This window comes from Penaeus monodon, chromosome 4 (genome assembly GCF_015228065.2).
Source record: "Penaeus monodon isolate SGIC_2016 chromosome 4, NSTDA_Pmon_1, whole genome shotgun sequence".
In the NCBI taxonomy this organism is placed as follows: domain Eukaryota; kingdom Metazoa; phylum Arthropoda; class Malacostraca; order Decapoda; family Penaeidae; genus Penaeus; species Penaeus monodon.
Window position 1 is genome coordinate 15,149,292 of NC_051389.1, and position 13,165 is coordinate 15,162,456.

At 44.5% G+C, this 13,165-nt stretch overlaps 1 protein-coding gene across 1 annotated transcript in view; it reads right to left on the reverse strand.

Moving 5' to 3' along the window:
• Positions 1-13,165, reverse strand: part of LOC119570412 — a 68,173-nt gene that overhangs the window by 18,124 nt on the left and 36,884 nt on the right. The window lies entirely within an intron of this gene.

A 13,165-nucleotide genomic window follows, 5' to 3' on the forward strand; every position in this document is an offset into this window, starting at 1 on the left:
TAAGTAAACAATAACTGACTTATATCAGGGATAGCGTGGGTACCTCCTCGCGGGTTGTTACATCATTTTATGTTAACAAACACAGCATTTGTTTATTATATAAGACATGTATTTTCATATTCAAGACTTACCATTTTATTGTTAGGATTCTCGAGCTCCGCAAAATCCTTGCACATTATTATAACTATTATCAGACTTCCTAACACTAGAATGGTATCTTCGAAATTACCGACCGAGAACGATACTTTGGGTGCGTCATACCCAAGTCACTTTTTTATAGAAAAAAGGATATAACGAAATAGCGATATACAAATACTAAATTATTGGCTTGTTCTTGGAGCCTAGCACCATACCAAAGGCAGGAACCTGATCTCTCAGGTCACCAAGGAAGATTCTGCAGAGAAAATAATCAGTTCCTTTTGTTTCCCCTGAAAACTCCACTAAACATAGTAAACATTGTTCAAAACCTTTCATATTGCAATAGTTTATTGGCTGAGGCATAGCTCATGATATGCAAACGTAAAACTTATAAATGATTACCTATACGAGATGCAGCTGCTGTACAAAGCGACTAAGTGGTTGGTTGCTTTCCTGTCAGAAAAAAGTTGGGCACGGGTCGCAACTCTCATGTTTAGATAGTCTGTGGGCCTCTGGCTGCTTGATGGCATCGCCTTTGTCACCCCAAAGTTACTTGGTGAGTTCCAGGGTGCTCCTTGTAAGGGTCCTGATCCACAGTCTCATCACATACATCACGCACCATGGCTGCATAAGACTCTGCAACATTCAGCTTTAAGGTCCTCCTGTTGATAAATGTCCTCTCTGCAGCCTTCTACACCTCTTTGCATACAACATACGCAGTGACAGCGGCCATGTCTATGTCAAGCTGCTTCCTCTGCAGGCTGAGGGAGGGAGAGAGGGAGGGGTAGGAAGAGGAGGGAGTGAGGAGTAGAAGGAGAAGGGAGGGAGGAGTAGGTGGATAGTGGGAAGAAGAGATTAAGGGGATGAACGAGGGAAGGAGATGGAGGGAGGGGTTAGAGAAAGAGTGAGGCAGATAGGTAGGAAGTGGAGGGAGGGAGGGAAGAAGGAATAGGGGAGAGAGTGAGGGGTAGGAGGAGGAAGAGGAGGAGGGAGGGAGAGAGGGAGGGAAGGGAGGAAGAGAGGGAGGGAAGGAAGGAAGGATATAAGGAAGGGAAAAGAGATAATACAAAGAGGAGATGTGTGTGTATGAGCGAGATTTAGGAGGGGAATGCAGGTATGTAGCAGGTATGTAACAGTTTCTGTATTAAAATATTGCTTCTTGAAGTTATTTTTGATAGAACGATTCAGGTGAATATATATATGTATGTATGTACATATGTATGTATGAATAGACGTACACACACACACACAAACACACATATATATAGAAATACACACACTCGCATATACATATATATACATATATACACACACACACATATATATATATATATATATATATATATATATATATATATATATATATATATATAATGTATAACAAGCATACTTATGGAAAGAGGATTTCACGAAAAAAGTAAAATATTTTTATTTTTTTTATTTGCAGACAGTTAACAAAAGTATCAGTAGAAACAGTTGTAAATTTTTTTTTTTTCAATTCAGAATACAGTAATGCAAGATAAGAAGGGGATCCAGGTTCATGAGTGAGTAAATACAAAGGAAAAGCACTCAATGCATTCTGAGGACACAAAGTGGCTTGGGATCGCCTAAACCTTCCTCGGGAACAAACGCAAAGGACTCTTCAGTTCCAAGCACAGCTCGTCGCTCAAGTAGAAGTTCTCGTAGTTGAGGGCGGCGCAGTGGCCTTCGGCGGGAGTGTGGGGCGCCTGCTGGTAGTGGTAGCAGGTCCCCTCGTTGGCCACGCGCGTTGAGTTGTGATTGAGTGAGTAAGTGCGAGGCTCGCAGTCGCTGGTAGACCTGGAGGAAGGGGGGGAGGGAGGAGAGTGGGAGATATTATACAGTGTGATGGTCTTTCTCTAATGCTTTTGGTCACGACCCTGAATGGCGATTTGCATTACTTTTATGCTGTGTTCTTACTTTTTAGTAGTGGAAGTGAGGGAATCGGTGGTGAGCGTTAGAGGGGAGACATAATTTTAGTCACTTTCCATTTAGCTTTATCCAAGAAACTGCGCTGTATATATGCACTCTATATCTATTTTACAAGACGGGAGAAAGATTGCGTGTTCTGCCAAAGGCAAGATGGCTCCAATGTTCCTTGAAGGAGTGATGAGAAGCAACTTTGGAATGAGGTGAGAGGCTCACATCTTAAATTCATTCAGTGTTTTACTTTGACCTTATACGAAAGTTAGAGAAAAGCAGGCAGCGAATAAGTTCTGATTGCAAAGAGTACAGAGAAGAAGTAAAGGAGCTAGACCCAGGTGATTAGGATTTCCACAGGAACCCCTGAGGACGCGAAGGAGTGCAGTGTTTTGTACCTGACGGGTCCAGAAGGGGGTGCCATTTCCTGGGGCGCATCGATCCATGGTCCAGCCCGCGTCTCATTCTTCAAATTTCCTCCCACCCAGACATCTTATACAAAATCTGCAAACTAATATTTAATGAAAATAATAATGGAAACAAAATCCATTCCACCCCATCTGTAGCGGAAATATTACGGCCGACCATCTTTGCTTGTTAAAGCAAGTGACATATTGGCACCCGCTGGTTGATGAAATACTGAGAACTGCAATGTGAGTCATTGTCACGTGTAGTAACTAATCCAAAACAGGAGTTTCCAACCAAGCCAATGAAGTAAGATTAAGGCAAATTGCCAACATTTTCGATCCATCGGAAGGTCAACGCGGACACTCACGGTGCTCGCGGAGGTGGCGGACGAGCTCGTGGAACTTCCCCCCCTAACGGAAGCCGCCTTGCCGCGGTGGGGGGGCTTGATGTCCCTATGATCGGTGAGTCCGGACCAGAGTGCTACCCATACTGGAGGGGTCACCATGGGGATGAGACAAATGGCTTTCCTGGTACCCCAGGCCTATGAGAGGGGTATGGTGTACCCACCCTTGTTTATTCCATCTTGGACCAGTGGAGAACTCTCCCACGTGTGTTTGCGTGCTGTGGCATCCCGTATTCCAGGAGACACGGTCCTGGAGGTTGAGTGATGGCTGCACACTGCGCCCGCAGCTAGCAACACCCTCTTTGGTCCTTTATTCTGGTTAGACGGGTGGCTTTGATCAGGCCCGGTCCCGAGTCCATCGGCTGGTTAAATATGGCTAGGGTCAAGCAGGCCTTTCAGTTCGGTAGCGCATAGGTCCCCAGCGACGGCCATCAGTAACTGTAATAGTGGCTGCGTATATTTCCTCATTACCCTGTGGCTGTTGGGAGATTTTGAGCCCGAACTAAATAGCCTTCCCCTCGTTGGACTCCATGGTGGGTGGGGGTGAGGAAATGAAGATATCTATTTGTAGATTACTACAAATTTACAAAGATCTAGCTCTCTCACCTGATGACTTACGCAATCCCCCGACCAATTCCTCTGGAACATCATGTGTCACTCTGGAGCCTTTTCCAGCTCCAAGGGCAGAATAGGAAATCGTAATGGTTCCGCGGGCTCCCAAACCGGTAAGAAGGGAAAGTCCTCCTAAATCCACTAGGAAATCTTACCAAGTTAATATGGAGAATATTTCATATATAAGTACCTAGTATGAAGACCATTGATGGGAGTATCATCCAGTGGATCTTGTATATTTTTGAGTACATAGTGAAAATAGTTGAGGTATGTCACGTGATCCTCGCATCACCCTCACACGCGAGATGGTAGCCTGATAGTTGAGGTTTCATCACCAGATGAGAGTGACCCGTTCTGAGTGCGATATGCAATATCCTCTGGGGCTCAAGTTTCATGTTCGCCTCACAAAACCCCACTCAATCAGTGTAAGGAATTGTCCTTTCCGAACCTGATGAGGTTTTCTGAAGAGAAACTGTTAGAGGACCATAGAATTTTAATGTAGTGGCAGTAAAACGTTTTAAAGAGAGAAGTTGACGGTTTAGACCTGTCTACACCCCTCCTTCCTAACTTTTAATACGTTGGTCCTTCCAGTATAAGTAAGTTGGCATGGTACCACCTCAAGGTGAAGCGCATATTTTGCCCAACCCTATGCGGTTCTTTCACTGCCAGGGTATGGGCATGGATAACTCTTGCCGTTTTTAAGGAAAATGACACCAAGAATATGTGTAACGTGTGGTACGACAGGTCATCAAGAGATGACAACTGTCCGGTCCAACTATGCTGTTACCCTGCAAGAAAGCTCATGAAGCTTCTTCAAAGCAGTGTACAGTACAAATTTGAGAAAGAAGTATTGATAATAAAGGAGCAAGGAGAAGTTTAGTTTTCCATAGGCAAAGCGACGTGCCGTGTGCTGTTTGCCCAGACAGGTAACTCCTTTGCTTCGTCTGGCTCATCTCCTTCCCACCAACCCTTGCCCGCCAATACTTTCTTACACACACACGTCTGCCACTTCTTCCAACCTCATTCCCCCAATTGCTGAAACTGCCCTCTGGTGAATTCCACCAGAACGGCGTAAGGAGTGAGGGGTCTATTGTAGAGACTCCTCCTCCCACAGTTAAGGTCTTTGGAAGCCATCAGTTGAGCTCCAGAAGGCGCTCATGGTGACAGCACCAGCTGCCCCATATCCACAGGGTCCTCCGCTGCTAGGCAAATGCCCCTGAAGCAAGGCTCGGGTTTGCCCCTTTGCCCAGGCATAAGGAATCTTGAGTCTGTTTCAAAAGACTCATTTCAAGGTGGGTTCTTTGGAGCCGTCAGGAAGGGCTCCAGGGGTCTAACGGTGACAGACTCCAGCTGCCACCACTTCCAAGGGCTCTGCTGCTAGGCAGAATGCCCCTGAAGCAAAGGCTCAGGTCCGTTCTTTGCCCAGGCAAAGAATCCTGAGCCTGTCAAAAGGAAGCCTGTGGAAACTAGTTCACGGGTAAACAACTCCCTCAAAAGATCTCCCAAGATCCTGGAAAGGGACAGCCTAAAGGTGTAGGGCAAACCTTGACCCACAGGTGCTGTCAAACCACCTTAGGAAAAATAGTTTAAAAAGAACTGGATACCCTAATCCAATGGAATCTGTCATGGAATTCATGCAAAATGGGAAGAACTGCAACATCTGATACTTCATATAACCCAGTTTTGTGTATGCTTACCAGAGATTATGACGCAGGGAAAATCTCCAATTTCCCTGAGAGGATTCCAAATTCAAGCCATTATGGGACTTTTGACAATGGACCTCTGGAGGAGTAGCAGTACTGGTACGTCAGGATATTTCTTTCCAGGCCATCCACTCTGCAGACACATGCGGTAGGCTTTGTGATAATAGGCTTGACACGACTTACAACTGTTGCATCTATCTACCTTCCTCCACATAATCTAAACATTAATGATTTGGAAATCTACTTGCGGCAGTTGCCACATCCCCTTTCTACTCTTGGGAGGGTTTCAATGGTCGGCCTCACTCTGGTTAGAAACTTTGTGCAACCCTCGAGGAGGTGCCTTGGAGTCCCTTGCTCCTAAGAGTAGATGTCAGTTGTTATTGAACATGAACTTCCAACACATTTCCAAATTCCAACTGGACATTCTCCAATATAGACCTGTCAGTTGTCTCATCTGCTTCACAGTTGAATTCCTTGCAGGTTATGGAGACTTCATGGAAGCGCCATTTTCCACATACTTTGGAGGAGGTGAATGGTCTTCCCAGCCCAATAGTGCAGAGATGGGCGACTTGAACATGCGGACTGGAATCTTTTTAGTCACTGCAGTCATTGCATTGATCTGTGAATGACTTTCCAGTGTTGTTCAAGATGCCTTGTTTCATCACTTCATATCACGAATTCACCTTGCAGCAGAAGCATCCATTCCCAAAAGTAGTTGGGCATTACCGTCGACTCCGGTACATGGTGGGCGATGAATGCCCCCAAGCTGTCAGAGCGCAGAAAAGCTGCATTAAGGCGTTGAAACTACGCCCCAGTGATGTAACCTTTGATCCATTACAAAAGCCCGAGCCAGGCCGAGGCTAGTGCTAAAGGAGGCCAGACGGACAGTCCATGAAGACATTATGTCTCCTTGATTAACTCTGGGCCCCTCTTAGCATGGGTATGGGACGAGTGCGTCAAGAATCTCTGAACGAGCACATCACTGTCCCGACCGTTCTTTGAACATTGATGGATAAGCATCACCGATAAAAAAGATGTTGCTAATGAGCTAGCTAAATCCATGGCAGAGATCTCCTCTGGAGCATCTTAAACACTGCCCGATTCTCCAACTCTCGGGCTGAACAGGAAACGGACACCCAGTGTCGTTCCTTCAGTAGGATGCAAGCAGAACTTCCATACAACTTGCCATTTTGCGCAAGGAGATGGACTCTGCTTTGCGCTCGCCCGTAGAGACTGCCCCAGGAAGTGACGATATATAGGGATGGTAACAGTGCCATCCACATGGAAGAGTCTATAATCATTTCCTGTCCCTAAACATGGCAAGGATGCTTCCACACCAGGAATTCAGACGACAATTTCTGATGGAGAAAATGGTAACTTCATTCAGTTTTGACATGGCTTCGTAGAAACGGAAACGTGCTGACTCCATATCAATATGGGTTTAGAAGATTGAGATCGACCACAGATGCACCTTGTGAGGATGGAAACGCTATACAGAATTCCTTTCGCACCGGCGACGTCACATGTTGGCAGTCTTCTTTGACCTTTGAAGAGCTTATGACTACAACTTGGACGATGAGCAATAACTCATGAAGCTGTATACATTGGTTTAGGAGGGCATTACCTACCTTCATACAAAGCTTCCTTGCTACAGGAAATTTAGATTCGGAGTGGGAAATCAGTTTCTCTACCCTTGAAGACCAGCTGGAAAGGGGTCCCACAAGGGAGTTGTCTTAGTGTGACCCTGTTTTGCCATTGCTATAAATGACATTGTAAAGGTTGTTCCAAGTTCGTCTCATGTAATCTGTATGTGGATGACTTTTTACACTGTACTGCTCAGGAGGAAGCTTACAGGATGTGCAAGGACACAGGCCGCTGCAGTAAATCAGGTTTGTAACAGTGGACAACATATCAGGGTTCAAATTTTTCCCCAGAAAGACCATGGCTATGCATTTTCACAAACGAGGAAAATTCCATCCTCCCTCTATTTAGGGACAACCCCACTGCAATTGTTGTCCAAGATGTGAAGTAGCTGTTTTGGGTCTAATTTTTGACTCAAGACTTACATTGGTGCCTCACTCAAACAGTTTAAAGTAAAGGCTACAAAGCAATTAGTATTTTTTGCGGGTTTCTTTCACATCTATCTTGGGGTGCAGACCGCACACTCTTCTGCGGCTTACCGAGCGCTTATCCGTACGTAAGCTTGATTTGGATGTGAGCTTTTCTCTTCTGAACTCCACTGTTCTAACGGATGTTAGATAGACTCGGTCGTAATGAAGGCTTCTCAGAATCCTGTACTGGGCTTCAAGGTCTTCACCTGTGGATCCTGTATGCTGAGAGTGGAGAACCACCTCTTTCCATTTACACCGAGAATACTGAATCTGATTTACTACCCGAGACACCAAGGATCCATGATCTCCTACATCCAAATTGTTTTCAAACCCCCTTGAGGTAGCCGATCCTATGGTATGAGAATGAGGATCTTGTGGAAGATCTTAATTTAAATCTCTCTAAGGTTTCTGGCTGTTGGAATTCCCCAATTTCCACCTTGGACTAATCACGTCGAGCTGTGATTTAGTCGAATTGGGACAGGGGAGAGATCCGAAGCAGAAGTCCGAGAGAAATTTCTTCAGCACATTTCTAAATACCGGGGATCAGATTCAATTTAACCGATGGTGTCGAAATCTGTAATGGCGTGGGTTTTGCAGCAGTGAGCAGAAGGAATACTTGCATCTGGCAGTCCCTTTCTCTAGCAGCCTCGATCTTCAACTGCACGAGTTTTACATCGCCATCCTTACAGCAAGTTAAGATGACTAAGATCTTAACGAACCATTCTGTCTGTTGTGATATATTGGACTCCCTCGTATTGCCTTGCAAGCATCAAGAGCTTAAACTCATCACATCCCGTTAGGTGAGGGGGGTTCAAGATGGCTTGCACTGATGTCAACGAACACGTAAAGATAACTCTATGTGGGTGCCAGCGCATGTTGTATCATTGGGAATGAGCCGAGCTGATCAGAAGGCCAGGCAGCTGCTGCTCATCCCCTTGTGATGCTCGTTTTCCTCTCCAAACAAAACCGACCTGAACCCAGCATCAGAATTTGTCTTCGTGATAATGAGGGAAAATGGAGGCACCTCCGAAACAAACTGCGAGACATTAGAGTACCTTTGGCAGTTGGGCAACTAGCAATCCATCCCCAACCGAAAAAGTGGAATTTTTTATTAACAAGACTAAGAATCGGCACACAAGACTGCTCATGGGCCAATGATGGCTAAAAATGAAGCACTTTTGTGAAGATGCCAAAGCCATTAACGATCGTACATGTAGTGGAAAGATGTGCAAGCATTCCTCATACGCAAGACGTATGTAATTGTCTCCCCCATATCACGAAAATGTATTGGGGAAGATTGTGACATAGAGGGTCTTATTATTTCCTTAGGGAGACTAATATTTTCAATAAATATAATTATGCATATGTTTATTCAATCATTTTATGCACTTATACATAATATTTTGTTTTTGATTTTTAATCTATTTATTGTTATTTGTAAGATATTTATTGATATTTTTAAAGTTTTTAAACATTTTAATAATTTCTAAGTTAACAAGGTATTCGCCGCTAATGACCTTAGCTGTTGACGCGGCAGATAATTTTAAATAATCATCATCGGGAACTTCTCGCGCCGTCATGGAGGGTTTACAAGGTCGCGCCAATCGCCTTGCAGACCGGAGCGAGGCTTCTCCCCAGCTGACCTGCGAGAGACCCTCACGGTTGGAAAAAGGAACGCAAGGCCACTCGTGAAAATGTAGGAGAGATGTACGCGATCTATTGCACTATATTGTAGATAAAGGAAGGATAAAGAGATTGACGGGGGAAGTTGGAAAAGGCGGAAGGAGAATAGAAACGGAGGAGGAGAGAAGCGATGGAAGAGACGAATAGAGAAGAGAGAGAGAGAGAGATAGATAGAAGATAGAGATTAATAGATTAAGAGAGTGGGGATCACAACCTAGTACCGTGAACTTAACACACAGGATCATTAACGCACCTTTCCAAGAAGAAGGTGGACAGGCACCGATCGCACCACACGGGTGTAAACCTGAGGGCAGTCGGGGTGGCTGACGGTACGTTGACCTTTTCAAGGAAATTCTTTCTCCCAATGCCTCGACCTTTCACGCTTGGTTGTCTCACTAGGAAGGGGGTAGGGAAGGGAGCAATGATAGAGAGAAAGGAAAAAGGCAAGAAATGATTTATGAGATCTACTACAGAATACTAGCAAATAGCAAACGGAGGTTTCCAAGGTCCTTTTTTTTTCACTCGACTTCTTTTGCACTCACCAGCAAAATGATTTATTAAGCTACTGAAGATGACTATCAAGACAAGGATTCCAAGGTGAAAATTTCACATAATCTTTATTTGCATTTTTTTCACCGACTTTTGCACTCGAACCATAGATTCTTTCCTGACGGCAGGACATCTCTTCTAAGAGGTCGAATTTTTTCTCCCTCAACATCTGTGGCAGCGAGAAGTGTTTACGTAATGTGTAAAGATGGCCAAACAGCATTGGTCCACGCTATGCATATCACAAATGCACATCCAACTGTCATAGTCTCCAAAGCGAACTCCTTTCATCATCCTGGTAACCACTAAGAGCCTTGTGAAGGATCCTTACCTTGCACAGACGCATGTCCAGGTCCCCCCCTTCACACGGCGGGTTCGGAGAGCTCGCAGTAGCGGCTGATGGTGACGCAGTTGGTGTCTCCCATCCTGCGACACCCGTGACGGAGCCCTCGCTCGCAGTACTCATTGCGCCAAAGCCTCAGTGGGTGTTGGTAGGGAAAGGTTAATGTCGGTTTGGAAAGGGGAAGTAGCCCTTTGAGTGAGGAGGAGCCCCCAGTTTGGTATTGGTTTGTTTTTGTCTTAGTTTTTTTTTCTTGTTAATGTCTTTTCACCGGATTTAACGTTCTAAAATATATTAAAAAATTTTCCGTAATCTTTAAAGAATTGTCTACTTACTTCCTTAAACCCCGATGTTTTGATTTGGTTATGACGTCTTGGGTTTAGTTCCCTTTCCCCTATTCCCAAACAAACCCCTTTTTCCTCGGGAATGGCCCGGGTTTCCGTCGCAATGTACATTGGGGTTCCTGGTTTATTTGGTCTCGTTGGGACCGGGCCCGCGACTGAGATATCTTTAAATACTAAAGAATCTCCTGCATTTCAAAATTTTTAAACTTTAGGCCGGAAATCCCTTTTTTCGGTTGAAATTTAAAGGGGAAAGAAAAAAGGGCTGGGAAATAAAAAAGGAAAATACGAGGGGCTGCCATGAGGAAGGGGGGAGGGACAATAAAAATTGGTGAGTAAAAAATTTGAGGGCGGAGATTTTTAGGCGAGAGGAGAAAAGGGTTTTTAAATTTGGGGGGAAGGGGAAGGGAAAAAGAGGGTTTTTGGGGGCCCGAGGGGGGGGGGGGGGGCCCCAAAAAAATTTAAAAAAAAAGGGGGGTTGGCTCCCATCCCGGGCCCGACCAAACCTTTTGACGGAGCCCCCCCCCGGGGTTCCCGCAGTACCCTTTCCATTGGGCCCCCCCAAAAGGGGGGCCCTCCCCCATTTTGGGGTGTTTTGGTGGGAAAAGGGTTTAAATGTCGGCATGGAAAGATTATTTTTGAGAAGGAGGTCACAACTTGTACCACAGAGCCTACGGTGTCACTGTTATGTTGGGGATATTTTTTTTGTCTTTTATAAAGCTTCCTCTGATTTTACATTGTTTGACCCTAGTGAGCATTTTTTTTGTTTCCCCAAAAAGTTTTTTAAAACAGTATTTCTCAAAGGAAAAATCAGATGAAAAGGCAACTAACAAGTGAGTACCCCCGTAACCCGTTCTAGCAGCTTTTGGGCTCAAAAACTTACTTTTGCCTTAAAACCCGACAGCGATTCGTATTTGATTTTGAGGTTCCCATAGAGCGGGGATTTGGTAGTTTATTTTCCCCTTTCCCCTAGATTGCCACAAAGAGCTCAACCCCCCCCGCAGAGGGCCCCTCTCCTCGTCGGAATGGGCGCCGCAGTCGTTGTCTCCGTCGCAGATTTTACGATCCTCGTGCAGCGACCCCTGGTTCCCTTTGGACTGCTCCCCTCCCCGGGACCCGGGGCCCCGCAAACTGAAGGCAGATATCTCTTTGACATAAATCATGACAAAATGACTCCGGGCCACTTCATGAGTTTTTTTAAAACTTTTAGGCCATGGATAACCCCCTTTTGTTTTCAAAGAGTTAAAGAAAGAGAACCCGAAAAAATAAAGGGGAGAAAGAGATAGCAGAAAGGAGGCTGGCAGATAAATAAAAAGGAGATATAAAGTAGCAAAAGGGAAGACCAGAAAAAAGTGAAGAGAAAGTGGAGAGAGAGAAAGGGAATAAATATTTAAATAGAGGGGATAAAAAAAAAAGAGAGTGAGAGCGAGCAAAACTGATAGATTGAGAAAGCGAAGGAAAAAGAGAAAGAGAGAGAGAGGATAGGGAGAAAATAGAGAGGAAAGAGGGAGAAAAAGAGAGAAAAGGAAGGGGAGGGGGGGCCCAAAGAGAGAGGGGAGAGCGAAAAGGGAAAGAAAACCAAAATGATAGAATTTAAAAGAAAAAAAAATTTGTTTAAAGAGAAAAAGAGATAAAAAACAAAAGGGTAGAGAAAGGGAGAAGAGAAAAAATAGTAAAAGGGGTTTAATAGAGTGAGAAAAAAAAAGGCAGAGAGAGAAAGAGAGTTTGGGAAAGGGTTGGGCAACCGCCAGAGAAAAGACCAGCGGAAACCCATTTGGGGGGTAACTAAAAAAACGATGAATACAGAACATGGGGGAAAATTTAAAAAAATTAAAGGGGACCTCGCCAAAAAATTGGAAAAGAAAAAATCCCAAAAAGGAGAAAAGGTTTTTTTGGGTGAAACGTGCCTTTGGAGACTGACCTTGGGAAATGCAGAGGAAAAAGCTGCTAAAGGGCCTTGAGGGCCCTCCAAATTTTTCTCCTTGACCTTGTTTTTAAAAAATATATGTTTAAAAACAATACATATTTTAAAAAAATTGGGAAAAATTGTTATAAGAAAGACTAAAAAAGGGGGGAAAATATGGAAATTAAAAAATCACTGACCAAAAAAATTTTAAAAATAAAATTTTAAAATAAAAAAGGTTACCTTCCCCCAATTAAAACCCTCCTAAAGCAAAAGGGTTTTTATGAAAATTGCATGATTCAGGGGCCCTCTCTTACAAGGCAAAAAATAGAATCGTTGAATTTTTGGCGTACAGCAAAATATTTTTACAGAACCCCCCCCCTAAATTTCCCAAATCAACTTTTTAAAAAACGAATTATTAAAAAGGAAATGATCATTTCTTTCCCCCAAATTGGAAAAAGTGTTTCGGCCTTGCTTTCTTGAGATTTGCGAATTTTGGCTTTTGCCCGGGGCCTTTTACTTATGGCCCGGCCTGTGTTTAGCTTTTTTTTTGGGGTTTTCTCATTTGTTGGGCTGACACTCGGGGCTTACCATGGCGGTGGGATTGCCAGCCGCCCCTCCTGACCGGGGGTGTAAGCATCTCGCATAAACTCTTTAACCCCACTACGGGGTGTGTTCTGTGGGGGGGGTTTTTCTTAGGGAATTTCTTCACGCATTTCTCCAAATAATGTACCCGTGTGGCGGTTTGGCTCGCCCCAATGCATGAACAACCCCTCTTCCGTTTTTAAAAGGTTTGTTAATTGGCCCTGTACAGTGGAACCTAGGCGCATTCTGTGCAGAAAGACTTCGGTAAACCCCTGTTTTTTTTTCAGAGAGTGCCATGGTTCCCTGCCTGTGGCCTCTGAGTTAAAAAAAACCAAACTGGCCGAGGGGGAAAATCCGTTTTTCCCCCTGTGAAACCCGCAGGGAAAGGAAAGGTTTGGGGGTCACCGTACACTTCCCCCTAAGTAAAATTTTGGTCTGATGTATTATCATGGGG